The sequence below is a fragment of the Phascolarctos cinereus genome, unplaced genomic scaffold (assembly GCF_003287225.1).
Source record: "Phascolarctos cinereus isolate Bilbo 61053 unplaced genomic scaffold, phaCin_HiC Scaffold_4;HRSCAF=312, whole genome shotgun sequence".
NCBI lineage: Eukaryota > Metazoa > Chordata > Mammalia > Diprotodontia > Phascolarctidae > Phascolarctos > Phascolarctos cinereus.
In genome coordinates, this window is record NW_027555847.1 from 339,603,053 (window position 1) to 339,616,831 (window position 13,779).

The 13,779-nt window shown below is 40.3% G+C and overlaps 1 long non-coding RNA gene across 1 annotated transcript; it reads right to left on the minus strand.

Annotated features, from left to right (window-relative positions):
* Window positions 1-1,174: 1,174 nt before the first annotated feature.
* LOC110215558 (uncharacterized) lies at window positions 1,175-6,845 on the minus strand. The gene is made up of 2 exons (XR_002326571.2): window positions 6,761-6,845; window positions 1,175-4,005 (listed from the first exon to the last, which is right to left on the minus strand). It is a non-coding gene; the product is annotated as an uncharacterized LOC110215558 (long non-coding RNA).
* Between the last annotated feature and the right edge of the window lie 6,934 nt (window positions 6,846-13,779).

Consider the following 13,779-nt stretch of genomic DNA (forward strand, 5'->3'; position numbering starts at 1 on the left):
CGCCCCCCCCATTTATTCTAGTCTCTCTTTTGACCCTGTCCCTCCTAAGAAGTGTTTGCTTCTGATTATCCCTTCCCCCAATCTGCCCTCCCCTCTATCATCCCCCCCCCTTATCCCCTTCCCCCTTACTTTCCAGTAGGGTAAGATGGATTTCCATGCCCAAGTGAGTGTGTATGTTAAGGAATGTGTTTTTAATGGAGGAATATCAAGCACCCCTACCTATGGGGAAAAAAATGCATAGGACTGAACCAAATTGTTGCCCAATTGAAATCAAGATGGTAGATCAACTCAGCCTGGGCCAGGAGGAGGCAAAACAGATATTCTGGTTCAAGCCTGAGGCAACACTGGGGAAAGGAGAGGTAAAGATGCAATGTTGGGCGACTGAACTACATCTTTGACTATGTCTTTCTGAGTACTGCCACTTTCCCACACCAGCACTGCCACTAGGTCTGATGCATGGCTTCTCTTGATCATGCCATGTGTTCCACATCCCCTTCTGAGCTCACTACTGGATGCTGTGAAAGTGAGAAAGCCCTTTGGCTGGTGGTCTGGTTTACGGTCATCTGTGGCACTGAGATGAGGTCATGAACTCAGGAGGGTGGGATTTGGATGAAGGAGCAGGAGCTGGAGTAGTAAGCAGAGGCTCAAACTTTCCGTTGCTCCCTACGTCCTTGAATCTACTGGCCCCATATCCTGCCCCACCAAGGAAGGAATGTTATAGATAGCACTAACAAGGATATAGACAGAATGGAGCAAACTTTAAAGGAGATGAGCTTGTGCTGCTGACTGATGACGGTAGAGGGAGGTTCTGAAAGTGGCAGTGAGTATGATGACTCCTCCTGGCCCTGCGCATCAGAGGTGTGAGCAGCCAGCCTGCTTAAATAAGTGATTTTGGTTATGTGAAGAAAACTGGCTTCACACAGCTATATTGTTGGAAAAGGAAGAAGTCTTTTAATAAGCAAATAATATCTTCAGAGTCTTCGTTTAAAAATTTAGAGACTAGTTAAATCTGGGGAATTGTATCTGGGAGGACTTCCAGCATTTATATGGAACCCATGTAGTACCACATTGCTGAATTAAATGTTTCTTGGAGGAAAATAGTTCTCTCTGAAACAATCGTACTTAGGTTAATATTATTGACTGACTTTTTGAGAAATGTTCAAAAGAGGGTGAATGAACTAAACCATAAACTTTATTAAGCTGGAAAAACTGATACTAAGACCATTTCATTGACATCTGCCATCTTTTTTTAATGCAAGCAAAATTATATTTAAAGATTGCTAATTTAAAGATTCCTAATTGCTCCCGAATAGCTTTGTACTAGCTGGAATATGAATAGTACAGAAGGTATGTATGTGTGTTGGTGTAGGAAAAGATGTGAAGGAAAGAATGACTAACTCCTCCCACCTTCTCTGGAGGGTGAGCTACACCCATACTCAAGTAAATATCAAAGCCCATTCAGCCCGTGACAAAATGGTGTAACGGAAACAGTATTGGCTTGAGAGCCAAGAGACCTGGCTTGTAGTCCTGGCTCTACCAAACAGCTGTGCACCTTGGGCAAGTGACTTTACTTTTGTATCATCATCTAGAAAACGAAGGAATTGAGATATCTCTAGATCTCCTCTATTTGTCTATGGCCCAGGCAGGACAGGAGCCTGGTGAAGGGATTTAGCTAAATAAATGTGGCCCTTTACTCTTAATACAATCTAAGTTTTTCAGCGTTAGATGCTCATCTCCTCCTTGTTCTATAAAGTCCTGGGTAGGTGGAGGCATGGATTGGCAGAGTTCATAAATTTGAGACCAATAGAAGAGGTTGGGCTGTCCCATGTGGGTATGATGACGAATACTCCACTTCCTTCCAAGCTGTTCCCAATCCTACCCTGAGCTACACGACTTTAACTTAAACCTTTGATCCCAGATAAAATTCAAAGCTCTTGGAAGATAATAATAATGACAACTCACATTTATCAGGAAAGGCACTGGATCTGTGATGTCCACAGTATAGGGAATTTCCAGGGAAGGAAACTTTGTTAATAGTGCTCTGCACACCTTAAATTGAATTGGTCCCAGAGAGCTGTGCTAATTGTCTTTAAAGTCTTGTAAATACTGTAGCTCTGAAAACCTTCTAAACTTGAATAGTAACTTTCTCTTCATTCCCCGCCCTGAGATTCCAGGAAGAAGGCAAAATGGAGCTGAGGGTGTCAGGCCTCTTATTAGCCATGCCCATGAAGCTTTACCAGCCCAAAGAGCAGAGTATGGGAAAGTGATTTAAGGATGAGATGACATGACTAAGAGCAAGGACAGAGAAGGATAAATGAAGAGCCTGTACAGGACCTGAGCTCATTATTCCTTGCAGCAGATTTGGGCTCTGTTGAGGCAAATTGGTACAGTGGAAAGAGTAATGGATTTAGAGTCAGAGGACCTAGAATCAAAATCTGCCTCTGTGCAGTAGTCTTAACTGTGTGACCTTAGGCAATTCATTTAACTTTTCTGGGACTCAGTTTCTTCATCTGTAAAATGACAGAGTTGAACTCTGAGGTTCCTTTCCGTTCTAAGTTTACAATCCTGTAATCCTTATTCCCTGTGTGACAGGAGACGAGTCACTTAGTCTCTCCCTGACAGTCCCTTGACCCATCTGTAAAATGAGGGATTAGATGAGCTTGGAGGCTCTCTCCAGTTCTAAATTTGACTCTTCCGGACTCATTTACTCTTTCTTTTCTGCTGTTCCCCCAGGGATTTTCCTGTTTGTAGATGGCACCAGATGCTCAGGATTATTCACAGGTGCTCCAAAGAGAGGCCCCACAAAAGTTAACAAAGGAAACGATGCCCTCAGCTTTTTTGTCTTGAACAACACATTTCAAATATCAGTTTTTCAGGAGTGTGGTAGGGTCCCTAGAGGGCATTTTGCTTCTCACATCTCACCAAGCTGAAGGACAAAAGGACGGGATTGAATCATGTTTAAGTAGCATAAAGGAGAGGGATAATGTAGCAGTAAATGAGTTTCTGGAAAGCAGAGCTCCACAACGTTAAGCCAATTTTCTGGTTACAATATAGTCAAATATAGTTTCCTGTGGTTTCTTGTACTTCTTTAGCTAGTAGAACCAGAAAGTGGCTTCATTAAAAAAAAAAACAACTCAATTCAGCAAAAAAATGTACTCTCCTAATGAGGCCTGGTGCCTTCTTGCATTATGTTTGAGGCACCAGGGCCCCTCAGGGGGAAAGGACGACCACAGCAGTCTCTAATTTTCCTAGTCCTACAAAACCTGGAGGATTCTGGTAAAGGGAATGAACAGCTCTGAGTTACCCAAGAGCTTTATCCCACAGCAGGGGGCTTCCCCGTGGTTCCAACAGGAGCTGGCCTCCTGGGTGGGCTTGGGGATATGTACTTCCTGATCTGAATTAACCATCTGGGAAAACTCATCACTGTGTGGGTGGCTTGGCAACCCATCTTGGAGTCTAGCAGAGAAACAGTTGTGAAGTTGAGAGGATAGGAGTGTTCTAATGAAGCTGAGGACCCAGGGTAGCAGTCTGCTGAGAGACAAATAGACTCCCCTCCAACCTTATGTGCATTTTATGTGTACCCCCTTTTCGGCTATAGGTAGGAGTTATCTTCCTTCTAGCCTTGATTAATGGCTTGTTACTGTCATTTCCTGATAAGCCTAAAAACTTAGTTGTCATGAGAAACCTTAGAGCAGAATATAAACTCCCTGAGGGCAGGGACTATTTCATTTTTGTCTTTGTATCTAGCGCTTAGCACAGTGCATGGTACATAATATAAAGGAATGAATACATGAATGAATGAAAAAATAACTTTGCTTTTCAGTACTAAGCATTTGCTATGTGCAAAGCACTATGCTAAATGCTGGGATACAAAAAGAAAACTGTTCTCAAGGAGCCTACATTATAATGGGAAAGATAATACATATAGAAGGTTTCCGTTGCAAGTCAGATGGCAAAGTCCTATGGTCCTGAGGGTGCAGCAAAGCTTCATCTTCATCATTTCCACTGTTGAAATCAAATAATAATAAAAATAGTTAACATTTATGTAGAACTTACTATGTGCCATACACTTTACAATTATTATCTCATTTGATCCTGACTATGTGCTAAATGATTTATAATTATCTCATTTGATCCTTATAATAACTTTGCAAGGTAGGTGCTATTATCCCCATTTTATAGATAAGGAAACTGGGCAAATAGAGGTTAAGTGACATGGCCAGGGTCACACAGCCAGTAAGTGACTGAGGCCAAATTTGAATTCAAGTTTTCCTAATCCAGACCCAGGTGTCTACCCATTGTGTCATCTAGCTTCCCTATATCTCTGTTCTCTCTCTGTCTCTGTCTCTCTGTCTCTCTCTCTCTGATGTTGAACAGTGCCAAAGGCTTTGGTGATAGAAAGACCTTTATTTTCTGGGTCTTCAGTAGCTGTTGCTTCAGCATTAGCAGAAACAGTTGTCAGACTAATGCATTGCTGGTGGAGTCATGAACTGATCCAACCATTCTGGAGAGGGATTTGGAACTATACCCAAAGGACAACCAAACTCTGCATACTCCTTAATCCATTACTATCCAGTAATTACATCCAGTAATCCCATTACTAGGTCTGTATCCCAAAGAGATCATAAAAAAGGTAAAGGACCCACATGTAAAAAAATATTTATAGCAGCTCTTTTTGAGGTGGCAAAGAATTGGAAATTGAGGGGATACCCATTAATTGAGGAATGGCTGAATAAGTTGTAGTATATGAAGATAATGAAATACTACTGTTCCATAAGAAATGATAACCAAATAGACTTCAGAAAAACCTGGAAGGACTTGTATGAATTGGTGCTGAGTGAGGTGAGTAGAACCAGGAGAACATTGTACATAATAACAGCAACACTGTGTGATGATCAACTATGATAGACTTAGTTCTCCTCAGCAATACAATGATCCAAGACAATTTCAAAAGATTCATGATGGAAAATGCTAACCACATCCAGAGAAAGAACAATGGAGTCTGAATGCAGATCAAAGTACACTATTTTCCTTTTTTTTTTCTTCCTCATGGTTTTTCCTTTTTGTTTTGATCCTTCTTTCATAACATGACTACTGTGGAACATGTTTAACATGATCATACATGTGTAACCTATATCAGATTGCTTGCTATCTTGGGGAGGGGGCGAAGCATTTTTTGTAATGTGAAATAAAACCTTTCTTTTGTTCAATGTTATCCTGAGTGCTTGACTAGAACCTGAAGTTCCTAAATAGTGCTAAATTCCTAGACAAGGGGTGGGAACCTGAGGCCTCAAGGCCACACGTGGCCCTCTAGGTCCTTAACTGTGGCCCTTTTACTGAACCCAAACTTCACAGATCAAATCCCCTTAATAAAAGGATTTGTTCTCTAAAACTTGGACTCAGTCAAAAGGCTGCACCCAAGGACCTAGAATGCCACATGTGGCCTCGAGGCCACAGGTTTCCCACCCTTGTCCTAGCCCAAACAGAAGTGTTTTCTAGGACCAAGAAGAAACCAGAGCTTGCCTTTCCCGTAAAGACCTAAATGTGAATTAAAATCTAAGGTTTCTAGGAGAAACCATGAGCAGGGACAAAATCAACTGAATTCGAATGCTCCTAGGGAAAACTTTGGCTGAGGTGTCTAACATATCATGCCACTATCTTAGTCAGAAGTCTGGTCCTTTGACAACTTCCTCTTTCTTATAGCATATTCCGCATCTCTTTTGTTGTTGTTCAGTCTTCTTTCAGTCATATCTCTGTGACCCCATTTTCCTGGCAGCGATACTGTATTGGTTTGCCATTTCCTTCTCCAGGTCATTTTATAGATGAGGAAACTGAGGCAAACAGGGTTAGGTGACTTGGCCAGGGTCACACAGCTAGTAAGTGTCTAAGGCCAGATTTGAACTCACAAAGAAGAGTCTTCCTGACTCCAGTCCTGGCACTCTATCCACTATGCCACTTAGCTGCCCCTTGTATTCTATCAATTCATGTGCATTTTTTAATCCATTGGGTTTCTATTTTCTTGAGAGCTTACTCCTCTGTATATCCTCTATACTACCTAGAATAGTGACTTGTACCTAGAAGGCGCCAGGAGGTATTGGTTGAACGGATAAGATGTCTTACTCTGATGATGATTTTATATCTCTCTTTTTTTAATCCACTTTCACTGCTAAATGCTTTATATAAACTGAGCAATCATTGATAATTAGGTAGGGCATAATATTGGAAGAAACATACTTTAGCAGTTTCACACTTAGAAAAGCCATGACTGATGATAAATGAGGAGTCTGCCCTCTTGATTCCTCAGTGTCCAGATAGCCTCTACTGCACAGAAATTGGCTAGAGACTATGCTGTCTTTGAAGCATAATAAAAATTGGACCTGATTTCAGGAAGAAGAGGAATAGCAATGTTCTTAAGGGAAATAATAATAAATCCTCTCACTTTGGCAGGATATTAGCCAAACACCTTTGGAGAATTCACTAATTAAATGTTCCCCAATTTATCCAGAGATTGCTAGCTAGATCTCGGCATCGAAAACCAAACACTTAACGCTTCCCTCATTTAAATATTTGAGATTTCCAGTATGCTGTTGAGATTGATGTTAGAATCCTAGAAAATTACATAAAAGATGAGATTGTCCAATTTCTTCATTTTACAAATTAAGAAACTGAGGCCTCAAGTGTCTGTGAGAAGGTAGAGAAGATAAGCCAGCCCATCCTGTTTCCCAAAGGAAGATAAAGACAAACATTGTTGTAAGACAACCTGAAGTCAGTGAATCCAAGTTTGAGTCTTAATTCTGCTGCCTGCCAATTGTGTGACCTTAGGCAAGACTTCCAACTTCTCTGGGTCTCAGTTCCCTGACCTGTAAAGCAAAGGAATTAGATTTTAATCCTCTCAAATTTTATACTCCTACTGTCCTGTCTCTTTATTTTATTTTATTTATTTTTTATTTAGGCAATTGGGGTTAAGTGACTTGCCCAGGGTCACACAGCTAGTAAGTGTCAAGTGTTTGGTCTGAGATTGGATTTGAACTTAGGTCCTCCTGACTCCAAGGCCGGTGCTCTGCGACACCTAGCTGCCCCCTATCCTGTGTCCTTAAAAATATATATTTCTATTGATTATCTTTTGCTTTGCAATACCTACATTGCCAACATGGCCTTCCCTTTCCCTCTGCCCTGAATGACATCTCATACCAAAAAAAAAAATCAAAAGAAGGAAAAAATAGTTTTGTAAGACCAGCTAACTAGCAAAACTATGTCATTCAAGTCCAATATTATATGCAATGTTCCATACCCATAGTTCCCCACTTACGCAAAGAAACAGAGGAGGTTTTCTTATATATCCCTATGGATAGCTAGGTGGCACAGTGGATACAGTGATGAGCCTGGAGTCAGGAAAACCTGAATTCAAATCTAATCTCAGACACTTACTACCTGTGTGACCCTAGGCAGGTCACTTAACCTCTACCTGTCTCACCTTCTTCACCTGTAAAATGAGAACGATAATAACAGCACCTACTTCTCTGGGTTGTTATGAAGATCAAATGGTATAAAAATCATTAAGTACTTAGCACAGTGCCTAGAACATAGTAAATGCTATATTAAAGTTAGCTATCAAATTATTGGTAGTATTTTCTTTGACGTCAAGCTTATTATAATTCCACTGGTGTGTATGGATGTTCAAGGAGGACCAGCACCTCTGGTGTGAGGGCTTGCCCAGCCCTTTTCAGAGATTCTCATCCACCTTTGGTGTTTACCTGATCCACCCAACTCTACTTGTGACTCCGAGAAGCTATAGCATGTGCAGCAGCTACACTCTGGTAAACAGTCTAGGCAGATGCGCTAAACCAGGTTGAGGGTGACCGATGGGTCACAAGACTGTCGGGGAGTCAGGGAGGTGTCTACCCCAAGCAAGTGAAGATTTCTGTCTGTGGAATGGGCGCATGAGAACCATTGGTTCCAATGGCTGCTGAAGCCAGCGTTATGGAGCACCGAGAGAGCTTGGTTAGGCATCAAAGACACCAAGGTCATCCACTGCGTCCCTGACCACTGCCTGAGTTTTGTCAGGATTTTGACTTCTGACTTTTTTGTCAGACTTTTGACTTTTGTCCTGATGCCTGACTTTTGTCTTCCCTCTGGACTTGGATGAGTCTGGAAGATAGCAAGGCTGACGACTTTGCACAGATCTGCCCCACTCATACGCAACTCCTGAGCAAGGGAAGGCATCCCCTGTGAGGTTACTGGTCCTCTCTGAAAACGAAGGACAAACAACATTACAATCTCACAATATTCAGTTTGGACTAGTTTGTTGTTGCCATTCTTTCCATTATATTCTTGTAGTCAATGTGCATGTTGTTTTCCTGATTGTATTTTAGTTTTGCAATAGTTCACGTATGTCTTCTCTATAATCTTCACATTGGTGATTTCTTAGAGCACAGCAACATTCCTTTGGGTTAATGGGCAACAACTTGTGTAGCCATTACCCAGTTGGTGAGCATCTACTTTGCTTCTAGTTCTTTGCTATTATAAGAAAAATGCTACTAAAATATTTTGCCATACATGGGGCCTTTTTTACCTCTTTTTTTCCTTCATTGCCCTCCTGGAGTAGACGCCTAGCAGTGGGATCTTTTGGTCAAAAGGTAACGACATTTTAGTCAGTTTCTTAACATATCCCAAATTACTTTTCAGAGTTGTTGGCCCAATTCACTACTCCACCAACAGCGTATTCATGTGCCTGATATTCTACAACCCCTAGGACAGACTATTGCTATTTTTATCATCTTTCCACATTTGCTTGAGGATGAAGTGAAACTCAAAATGGTTTTGATTCACATTTTCTCATTATTCCCTGAATGCCTTACAACTCTGTTGCTTCCAGCACGGTTTTCTTTTCTATGTACTTCGTCTAGTTCTACTGTCCTTCCTGACTTCATCTTCTTATATATCATTTCTACTTCCTCATATATGGCCCACTGGGTTACTGAAGGTTTAGAATTTTAGTGTGGTAATGAGATTTTTTAAATAAAATGCTAGCAAATCTTATTTATTTCACATACATTTGTTTTCCTCCTTCCAGTTTCATCTATGAATAGTCTTTGGATGATCTGGATTAATTGGTTCTCATGACAAGCTTTTTGCTGACTAGCTTTTTTCACCACTACTTTTTGTTGTTTCGTGGGTCAATACCATTTATAATCCTCTGTCATCCTTCTCTGTAGTGTTTCACAAATGAGCTTGTTTGCTAGACTCATGCACACTCCCTTTGGATGCCACTTCTCTCAGATTGGCATGGAGATCAAGTATTTGCTGGCTGAGGCAGTTTCTGAGCTCTTACAGCCTCCTCATTAGAGAAGTCTTTTACATTCATTAAACTCTCCTTAAGAAATGGTGATTGAGTCAATGTTTTTACTTTTATCCATTTTCCTTTTGTTCATAGCCTTGTTTAATTAGACTGGGATGGATCTCTAATAATTGCATGAAATGACTTCTCATCATTGTCTTTTTTTGGTAATTTGTTGGTGACTTTGACTTTTGCTTTAAGCAGCTGATCACCAGACTGCACATAGACTAGTGATTCTGAAGTGACACCCACATTGGTAATCAGCTCTTTCTGTTAAGAAATAGAATTATTAGGGTGTTGATGTTGTTTGTGTAGCTTATGTGTGTTCCCATAGGTCTGTCTAGATGTGGATCCAAATATCTCTAGAGCCTTCTCTGCCCACCCTTCTCTAAGGGAGACCAATTCTAGACAGGAGAAAAAAAGTATGAGGCTAGAATGATATCTATTAGCCTCCTGCTAAATTTTGTTAGTCTAGGGCAGCGGTATGCTGGAGCCAACTCTACCAGTTCATGACAGCCAAACTGTTAAATTTTCAGTGATCATTTATACCTTGGAAATTGGCAAATTACAAAACATGGATTGATTTATTGTTTGGTTGATTGTCTGGACTTAAGAAAGCATAAATTATGTAGATTAAACTTAAAAGTTTGTCCTGTGTATAATGGAGAGAGACTGGGCCTGAAGTTAGTAAGACCGATCAATAAATTAACATTTATTAAGTTCCTACCTATTTTCCAGGCACTGTGCTAAGTTCTAGGGATACAAAAAGAGGCAAAAGATAGCTCCTATCCTCAAGGAGCTCAAAATCTAATGGGGAAGACAACACACAAAACAAATATATACAAAGAAACTATACATGAAAGTTAGATATTGCTTTGAAATTTATGTAATTTTAAAGGTGTGCCCTATATTTTAGGGCAGCCTATATACGGTCAAATGCAATACTTTGCATCTTCCCAAATGTACAGATGTAGACTTCATGAACATCCTTTGTTGTTAGCATTTCTGATAGTTTCCTATGACCTACAACCTGATGTCAGGAAATAGGCTGCCCTAAGGAATGGGGGGGGAGGGGTTTCCTCCTCACTGGAGGTCTTCAAGGAAAGGCTGGTTTGGGTATGTTATGCTAGAGATTCCTTCCATATATGGCATAGGCTAGATGTACCCTTTCTAATTATCAAATTCTGTTATATTGCCATTTGCTAGAAATTTTTAAATGGCTTTTTACTACTTACAGGACAGAGGACAAACCACTTAGGCTGGTGCTCAAGGCATTTCACAAACTGACCTCCATCTTCCACTCTCCTATTACTACCCTACAAAAATGAAACACTAGCCTAACTGATCGACTTCTTGTTCCCTGTGACAAAAACTGTCCAAGGATTCATTGACAGGAATTGCTGCCAATTATATAATCAATAACACAAAGATAAAAAAAACAAGTTTATTATGTTCAGGGCATAGCCTCACAGGATACAAAAATCAGTGAGTCAGAGCAGCATTTTAGCAATCTTACATAGGCTTTGGTTACATGATCAGGATGGATATAGTGGAATTTCAAAGAGTAAATAAGGGAAGATGATAATTTACAGACCAAAGAATAGATGGCAGAAAAGGAAGATCTATATTAGCCAAAACAGGAAACTACCTGGGAAACACTGAGGGCATAGCTGTTATCTCAAGCTGTAAATTTGCAGACATGTTAACTGAGCAGGAACTAACCAATTAACACCAGAGATATAGTTGGTGTCTCAGTTTGATTTTGCAGACTCTAGCTAGTTACTGACCTGCTCATCTTAAGTAAATGGTGGTAATAAAGTTGAGCAAGAAATTCTCTTATCCCCAACCTAGGACCTCACATTCCAACTTCTGCTTTTTTCCTAACTGGATACCTTCCTTACTGCTCATCATTTGTGTGTAAATTCTACCTTTTCTTCAAGAGCAGCTCAATTCCTACCTGTTCCATGAGGCCAGCCTTGATCCCCCTAGAGTTGATGTCTCCCTGAACTCTTAAGGCATTTACTTCTATACTATTCATCTGATACTTAGGCTTTGCTACCATATATTGTTGTATGTCTTTTTTATGTAGATGTCTATATCTCCCCAACGAGGCTGTATGTCCCTTGAAACTTAAGCTTTATATATCCAGCATTAGTGTTAAATAAATACTTTCTAATGATGAGGAATGTTTATTTGCTTACTGTGGAGACTTGTAAGAGCCTTATGGGGAGGTAAGCTCTTTAAACTAAGAGAATGAATGAATGAATTAATGAACAAAGCATTTATTAACCACTTACTATGTGCAAAACACTGGTAATGCCAATAGAAAGGTAAGACAGTCCCTGCTGTCAAGGAAATCATATTCCAATGGGAGAGATAATAATACAGAAAGTTTCTTTCTTTTTTTCTGTTTTTTTTTTTAAATTTCAGACCATACCTTAATTCATTTCTGTCACGTCCTTAATGCCCAGCATAGATGCTCAGTAAACATTCGTTATTAATAACAGTTCACTTTTCATAGTATTTAAAGTGCTTTATATACTCATTTGATCATGTGATTAATTTGTTTAACAAATACATACACATATGAAAAACTTGAAGCAATTCTAAATAGTGTTAAATAATTGAATATTTCTCTTTTGTGCTTTCATTTTTCATTTCTGATTCTTTAGTGGGCAAATTATTACTCCTTCCAAAGCAGCCAAACAGATGAGAAGATTTCTTGGCTGAAGTAGCTATTTCTGAACTCTGAAAGTTGTTACCATCCAGCCACAACTTTCCCTCACTATGACCAAATTAATCATTTAACAAGTATACACGGAACACTTAGCTCTGGGTGTTAGGAAGAGACAAAGAACTGAACACACCTGTCTTCCATGACGTTACACCTGTTGTTCAGTTGTTCATTCACGTCTGGCTCTTCATGACCTCATGAACCATAGTATGCCAGGCCCTTCTATCCCCCACTGTCTCTGAAAGTCTGTCCAAGTTCATGTTCATTGTTCCCATGACACTATCTATCCATCTCATTCTCTGTCATCCTCTTTTTCCTTTTGCCTTTAATCTTTCCTAACATCAGGGTCTTTTCCAGTGAGTCCCATCTTCTCATTATATGGCCAAAATATTTAAGCTTCAGCTTCAGTAGTTGATCTTCCAGTGAATAATCTGTTTTAATTTCTTTATGTATTGACTGATTTGATCTCCTTGTGGTCCAACGGACTCTCGAAAGTCTTCTCCAGTACCTAAGCCAAATGGCATGAGCTGTCTCCCTACCGCTCTTCTTACCTTTCTTCTACTCTAGGTAGCTAGATGGAACAATGGATAAACTACTAGATCTGAAGTCAGATAGTTGTCATTTTTTCAGTCATGTCTGATTCTTCATAACCTCATTTAGGATTTTCTTGGCAGAGATACTGGAGTGGTTTGCCAGTTCCTTCTCCAGCTCATTTTACAGATGAGGAACTGAGGCAAACAGGGCTAAGTGACTTGTCCAGGGTCACACAGCTAGCAAGTGTCTGAGGCCAGATTTAAACTCTTGAAGATAAGTCTTTCTGACTCCAAGCCCAGCACTCTATCCACTGTACCACCAGCTGCCCTGACCTTACTTCCTACGTGGGCATGCTCGCACAAACACACACACACACACACACACACATTTCAATTCAACAAAGATCCAATGAACATTTGGAGAGGCTTTGTCTTCAGGTCAGTAAACGAATAATTAATGAAATGGGTAATCACTCACTCCTAAGGCCTTTAACGTACCAACATTGTCATTTTCATAACTGCAAAATTTTAAATTTGGGGAAACAGTAGGACATGTCAAGAACTGACATCTTGTCAACATCCTTGTTGTGCTTGTAGAGGAGGATGAACATGAGTACTGTGAGTTTGGGGGAAGCATCTTCCCAGATAGAACAACCACTTCAGAGGCCAAAGAAACAGAGCTATGGGGTTATGTTAACAATGACCCTCAGGCTAGCCTTTATTTCCCTTCCTATTGGTAACAACAGGGTGAGCCAGACTGTTTCTGTCTTGAAGGGGGTCTTCACTACATTAGCAATTACTAATCACAGAGAAATTTAGAGGAACAAATCTGATCTTGATTAACTGTTGGGAATCTCAGGACAGGGGTCTGTCAACACTTCCAGACCCCCCCCCGCCTCCATTTTCCTTTTGACCTTGGAATGCCTTTGATCGGCTGTGTGCTCTCAGCAAGCCTAAAAAGCTATTAAAAACTCAAGCTGTATTTTAAGTTGAAGTTGCTACCAGCTGGTACAGTCTTCCTTAGCAGGCTAATAATAAATTTCAGTCAATTGGTCAATCAGTGGTCAGTCAAGAAGCATTTATTAAGCACCTACTATGTGTCAGGCATTGTGTTAAGCACTAGGGATATAAAGAAAGGTAAAACATGGTCTCTGCTCTCAAGGAAACATCATGCA